The sequence below is a fragment of the Saccostrea cucullata genome, unplaced genomic scaffold (assembly GCF_032062105.1).
Source record: "Saccostrea cucullata isolate Sc308-1 unplaced genomic scaffold, CSIRO_AGI_Scuc_v1 ctg4543, whole genome shotgun sequence".
NCBI lineage: Eukaryota > Metazoa > Mollusca > Bivalvia > Ostreida > Ostreidae > Saccostrea > Saccostrea cuccullata.
In genome coordinates, this window is record NW_026932051.1 from 15395 (window position 1) to 23091 (window position 7697).

Consider the following 7697-nt stretch of genomic DNA (forward strand, 5'->3'; position numbering starts at 1 on the left):
TTATATTATGATTTTTATGACGTATGGTGCATAATTAGGGGCCACAAGGGGCCAGAATGCTAAATATTTGACGCTTTATATCTCGAAAGTGAGAAATATTTTGATAAGTGATATTGAACAAAAGATATTTAAAATAATGTTCTGAACAATATGCAATCTTTCATTTTTCGCTAAACGTCCCTGTTAGGGAGTTGAAGGGTTGGCCCCTAAATATTTCTTCTGCAAATAACTCGATAACGAAAAAGAATCTCTGAATAGTTGTTGAACAAAAATTGTTCAAAATCCTAAGAGCTTTAAGATGAAATCAAGAAAAAGGGGCTGGACACTCAAATTAGGGGCCAAGAGGGGCTAAAAGTCTTTTTTCGATAACTTTTTAACAGTCAATAATTTGCTATACATTACTGAAGCAAAAATGTTTATTTCAACAAATTACAACTGTATATTATGATTTTAATATCGTATGGTACATAATTAGGGGCCACAAGGGGCCAGAATGCTAAAACTTTGACGCTTTGTATCTCGAAAGTGAGAAATATTTTGAGAAGTAATATTGAACAAAAGATTTTCAAAATCATGTTCTGAACAATATGCAACCTTTCATTTTTCGCTAAACGTCCCCATTAGGGAGCTGAAGGGCTGGTTCCTTAATACTTTTCCTAATAACTCCAAAACGAAAAAGAATCTATGAATAGTTGTTGAACAAAAAGTGTTCATAATCCTGAGAGCTTTAAAATGTTATGAGAAAAGGGCTGATTCCTAATATAAGTGGCATTGAGGGGCCAAAAGTCGATTTTAGAAGTCTTTATTGTTCAATGTCTTTTTACAGATAATGGAAAATCATTACTTTAGAATGAAAGTTTCTTTCAAAATCTTATCTCATCTCATCAAGAATCGAACGGAAGACCCACTCGTTGTTCACAACGAGATCGTATCTAGTTATTATTATTATTTTTATTCTTTTTTCTTCTTACAAAATTTGTGCAGAAGATTTCTCGGAGATGTCTCGTTCGATTTGCTTCAAATTTTCACAGTCGATGCGTTGTCATCTGAAGTTAATTCCGGCAAATCATTTTTTTGAAATTCACTTCCGGTCGGGAGTTATCGCCCTTTGATCGAAATTTAGAGGTCCTCCTTGTCTGTGATGGAACTCAAAAACGGCTCAAGCTAGAAAGCTGAAATTTTTAGTGATGATAGAGGACATGTTTCCATGTTGCAACATGGTCAGGATATTTTCCGGCAGTGCCTAGTATGGAAGTTCGGTAGGGGTCAAAATTTAGGACACGTTTTATGAGTGATTTTTTGAGACATTTTGTATCATATCTTTTAAAATATAAATATTTTGTTAAAACATACTGAACAACATTTATGCAAAATATCAAGATCTTTAATATGATATCAAGAAAAATGTGCTGACTCATCAAATTAAGGGCTGAAAGGGCCCAACAGTTTTTAATCGATAACTCTTTATCAGTTAATAATTTGTAATACATTACTGAAGCAAAGATGTTTATGTCAACCATCTACAACTATATATTATGGTTTTTATGTCGTATGGGACATAATTAGGGGCCACAAGGGGCCAGAATGCTAAATCTTTGATGCTTTATATCTCGAAAGGGAGAAATATTTTGATAAGCAATATTGAACAAAAGATGTTCAAAATAATGTTGTGAACAATATGTAACCTTTCATTTTTTGCTAAACGTCCCCATTAAGGAGTTGAAGGGTTGGCCCCTAAATATTTCTTTTGCTAATAGCTCAAAAACGAAAAAGAATTTCTGAACAGTTGTTGAACACAAATTGTTCAAAATCTTACGATCTTTAAGATGAGATCCCGAAAAAGGGGCTGGGCACTCGAATTAGGGGCCAAGAGGGCCCAAAAGTCTTCAATCGATAACTCTTTATCAGTTAATATTTTGCAATACATTACTGAAGCAAAGATGTTTATCTCAACCATCTACAACTATATATTATGATTTTCATGTCGCATGGTACATAATTAGGGGCCACAAGGGGCCAGAATGCTAAATCTTTGATGCTTTATATCTCGAAAGGGAGAAATATTTTGATAAGCAATATTGAACAAAAGTTGTTCAAAATAATGTTCTGAACAGTATGCAACTTTTCAATTTTTGCTAAACGTCCCCATTAAGGAGTTGAAGGGTTGGCCCCTAAATATTTCTTTTGCTAATAGCTCAAAAACGAAAAAGAATTTCTGAACAGTTGTTGAACACAAATTGTTCAAAATCTTACGATCTTTAAGATGAGATCCCGAAAAAGGGGCTGGGCACTCGAATTAGGGGCCAAGAGGGGCCAAAAGTATTCAATCGATAACTCTTTATCAGTTAATATTTTGCAATACATTACTGAAGCAAAGATGTTTATCTCAACCATCTTCAACTATATATTATGGTTTTTATGTCGTATGGGACATAATTAGGGGCCACAAGGGGCCAGAATGCTAAATCTTTGATGCTTTATATCTCGAAAGGAAGAAATATTTTGATAAGCAATATTGAACAAAAGATGTTCAAAATAATGTTCTGAACAATATGCAACCTTTCATTTTTTGCTAAACGTCCCCATTAAGGAGTTGAAGGGTTGGCCCCTAAACATTTCTTTTGCTAATAGCTCAAAAACGAAAAAGAATTTCTGAATAGTTGTTGAACCAAAAATGTACAAAATCTTAAGAGCTTTAAGATGATATGAATAAAAAGGGCCGATTCCTAAAATTAGAGGCCGTTAGGGGGCCAAAGGCGGATTTTTTAAGTACATGTATTTGATGTTCAATGTCTTTTTACAGATTGTGGTAAATAATTATTTTAGAATGAAAATCGCAATCAAAATCTGATCTCATCTCATCAAGAATTGAACGGAAGACCCACTCGTTGCTCGCAACGAGATCTCATCTAGTTATTATTATTATTATTCTACTATTACATAGCGCCCTATATAATTATGTAATTACCCTAAAGCGCTTTACACCACAGGGGCCGGTAACATACTGTTTTTGATTTTACGTAATCACTATATATATACAAAAAAGGAAAGGGAAACAACGTCAGCCAGAATTTACACAGGGTTGATCTCGGAAATATTTCGTATTTCATAGAAAAAAGAATGTAGCCAATTAAATTATAGCTAGAAATCATACTACGATAAATATTCTTAAATAAAACAGAAACCTCGTTACTTTTGATAGCGTTTAAGTTGGGTAATACTAACTCGATATCCCGTTGTGCGAGTCAATGTACTTTAAGTCGTCCACTAAAACGAGGAAAATTCGCACATTTTCTCCATTTTTGAAGTCTTTTCGGAGATGGAAAACACAAAGTAAAGATCCAGCGTTCAAGAAAATCATCTTTTTCTTTTGTTAATTGCAATTAAAAGGTACAATATCTCCGATTTGAATAAATCGGTAGCTTTTTTCGTTTATAGAGAGGCTCGACCAAAGAACAGACGACATTTTGAAAAAAACCATGATTGGTAAAAGGCGGAGCGTGATTGGTCAGATCTGTTCTAGAAAAGCACCATTGACCAATCACATCTCGCGTTAAATGTTATAGATGCAATGTTTAGCGAATTTAGTGGACGACTTAAACTACATCACTTGCATGACAGGATATCGGATCTGCAAAACACGACTTACACGATTCTTAAATGACCGCGATGGTATTTTTATTAAAGAGTGATTATTACTGAATGATCCCAGACGTTATTTCACTAACTGCAAGGTATTTTATTGAAAACACGAGTCATTTCCGAGATCGACCCTGTGTAAATTCGAGCTGACGTTGTTTCCCTTTCTCTTTTTGTATACATATAGTGATTACATAAAATCAAATACAGTATGTTACAGGCCCCTGTGCTTTACACGTACATGTAGAAAACAAGTACAATATAAAACAAAGGACGAGTACAATATGATAAAAAGCAGAATGGTAAAAGCATATGGCAATTTTTTTTTCTATTAAATAAAACTATTTTTCTATTTTTCTATTTTCTACTGTTTCTATTAAACACAAGATTTCAAAGATTTTGAATAAAATCGTTTATTTAGAGCTTATTATCCATACCCAATGAACATAAAGAAATCCATATCCGTTCTTCTCCCTAAAGAGGGCGTTTTTTATGCTGATCACGATGTACTTTAGAAAGTCAGAAAAGTGAGATGTTACTTGTGGTGATAAAATCAATGAGATTTGAAGTCATTAAACATGTTTTCATGCAGAAAGATCCATTCACGATACAAATCAGGAGCACAACAATCACGGGGAACTTATCTCAGAAGACGGATGAAATACCATGGTGGAGAAAGCATCCCCTGACCTTTTTTGAAAGAAAACAAATGACAATCAAAGTCTTGTAATGATGTTTTTCATTTTTTATATGCCACCGTTAACGAAGTTTCGGGGGTATTTAGTTTTTGTCGTGTCCGTCCGTCTGTCTCTCTGTCTGTCTGTTTGTCCGCAAAAACTTGAACCTTGCACACAACTTTTGATTTAGTTGAGCTATTACTTTTATATTTCACATGTGTATTCTCTGTGATAAGACCTTTTCTTGGGTATCGCCAAATTTGACCTTGACCTTGGAGTGTGGCCCACTCTCTATACAAAAATACCAAAATTTTACTTTGGCCATATCTTTTGAAAAGTAGATACCAGGAATTTAATATTTCATATCTGTATTTTTTGGTGGCAAGACTTTTAATTTATTGATTACCAACAACTTTGACCTTTTGACCTTGACTTTGAAGATTTCCATACTAAGGGCTAGGGCTTTCATTCTTCACGTATGTAATCCTTGTGAGAAGTCGCTTCATGGAATACCAAGAACTTTGACCATGACCTTGGAGTACTTCACAAATACAATCTTGAACATATTTTTTGAAGGGTTAGAACTAGGGCTTTCATGCTTCAAATATTTTATCCTTGTGACAAGACCTTTCGTTTTATATCAAGAACCTTGACCCTTTGACATTGACCTTTGAATTTGACCACTTAACACAAAAAATCCAAACTTTTACCTTGGCCTTAATTTTTCAAACGATAGATACTAGGAATTTCAATTATCAATTCTTTGTGGCAAGACCTTCCATTTGAAACAAACAAATTTGACTTTTTACCTTAGTCATTTTGTACTTACGAAAATTTTTTAACCTTGTCCATAACAATTTAATTATCTTAACAGGTGACTTTAATTTTGACTTATTCAAAGAACCCCCACAAAGTTGTTTCGGAAGAGTATGGGTTTCACAGTTAATTACAGCAGCAACCAGAGTAACTAATACCTCAAGTACCCTAATAGATCACTTTTACACCAATAAACTAGATAACATGTGTGAAGTAAATGTACCTTTTATAGTCATCTCTGACCACTACCTAATATGTGCCACTAGAAAAACAAAATGCATGGTGCAAAAAGGAAAACACATAGAAATTCAGTATAGAGACTTAAAATAGTTTGATGAAAAAAAAAAATCCTCCAATACTTAAAAGATGTAGAATTTTACAATCTCCTCCACATGCATGACCCTAATGAAATACTAACTGAATTCCATGAATTATTTAATAGCGTACTTGACCAGCATGCACAGGTTAAAACAAACGAGTAAAGAGTGAAATCCGTCCTAAATGGATGACACAAGAAATAAACAATGCTAGACCTTAACAGGACACTTACCACAAAGAAGGAGACATGGAGAACTATAGACTTTATCAAAACAAAGTTACAGTACCGACCAGACCCAACCTGACACAAAGCAGTCCCAGAGCAGTTCCGGGGATGTTAGAATATACATCTGTAAATCATCAGAATAGAACCCTCAGATTATGTTCAAAATTAATTGATCCTGAAAGAAATTTATACACATTTCATTTATCAATTTTATTTTTGGATTACATAGATTGAAATTAGGGTCATTGTTGACCAGCATGTTCAATGGTGTGTTACGCTGTTATGTATACCCAATTAACATGTACTTATTTTCTGCCCTAAGGTGATTAAAACTGCGGGTGTTGATACCATTTAATAAACATTAATCGGCCACGTAAACACAAACAATAGAAAAAAGAAATAAATCACAATTCCAGGTATTTTCATTTGCTTATTTATAAAATGATTGTACTCTTTTGATAACTTGTTTATAAATCAAAAACTAACGGTAATTCATTAATAAATTCCCCAATGATTATTCACATTGTTTCACATTGTTTAAGTTATGGAAGAAAGGTAGAATAATTTTATTTCATAGTCATTTAATAAATTGTTAGACTTTATTTGAGGGTTGCATGGAATACTTTTTTAGCGTGGTACTCGTAAAACATGAAGCTTTTCAATTAAAAATCTTATATTAACTGTAATGATTATTTTTAATTAGTGCCAACGCAAATTTTGAGTGCACATAATTTTACATTAAATAATAAAATAGGCCTACATGTAGATATTTTTTACTCATAAACCTGTAATTTATTTTTAGAGATAAAAATCTCTTCCTGACTTCCTTATTTAATAGCTTTATTTGAAAAAATATTCTAGCTACATTTGTGTAAATATACAGTCTTTGAAAATATTAATTAAATATAATCTCTTCTTACCTAAAGATTGTAAGAAATCCTTGCTTTATTATTAGTTTAAACTCCTCTCTACTGCAAGTAAAGAACTGGGAGCCTGCAAATTCAGAATACACAAGGGGGCGGACCTATCATGTCACTCAGAATTTTTTTCACACATGAGTGAACAAAGCAGTGCCAGAAAACAGTTCCAGGGACAGCTTGGACTGCTTGGACTGCTGGGTCTGCTTTTTAGAGCAGTCCCAGGGCAGTCCCATAGCGGTCCCAGAGCAGTCCCACAGCAGATCCAGAGTGGTCCCAAAGCAGTTCTGGGGACTGCTTTTTGGGACTGCTTGGGTGTCAGGTAGGGTCTGGTTGGTACTGTAGCTATCTTATAAACAAATCAAAATCTTCTTACCATAAAACAGCGATTGAACAGAGTTAAATTCCCAAAGAAATGTGGAATGATCTTAATCAGTTAACATGTAATTCCAAGAACACAACTCCATCTCATGCGTTTTCTAATAGGGATATTGTTGAAGATTTACAGGATATTGCAAATACTTTTGATAACCAGTTTACGGATATCTCTAACAAGCTTCTTTTGAAAATGCCAAAACGTGATTATGATCCTTATAAACGAGGGCTGTTCAATAAATAATGTCCTGAACTGTATGAGATACAATACAGATATCATATAACATTAAATTTGATTTTCTCTCATTATTGAATCCTTACTAAATTTATAACAGTTTATGTGACCACTTTTCATCACATAGTTTCATCGAGAGAAGCTGGGAAACAAGAGCTATTCGAGACACTGCATTATAAATGAATGGTAAAGAATCAGTAAACTAGAGTGAAAATAAAAGCTACATTAAAGCTGCTGTAAAACTTGTTAAAAATCCCAAAGAAATATTCACTGAAATATGTGACATTTACAGCAAACGATGCCTGTTTTATAGACAAATGAGCAGGTGGATTTCAATGATAAAAAATTATGTAATGGGCATCAAAGATGGGTACCCACCTTGCCAACAAAAATTTTAACAACCTATTTACTGTTTGCCAAATTTCAACAAATAATATGATGATTTGATGATGTATGATTGGCTTTAAGACACATAGAAAATTTGATAGACATCA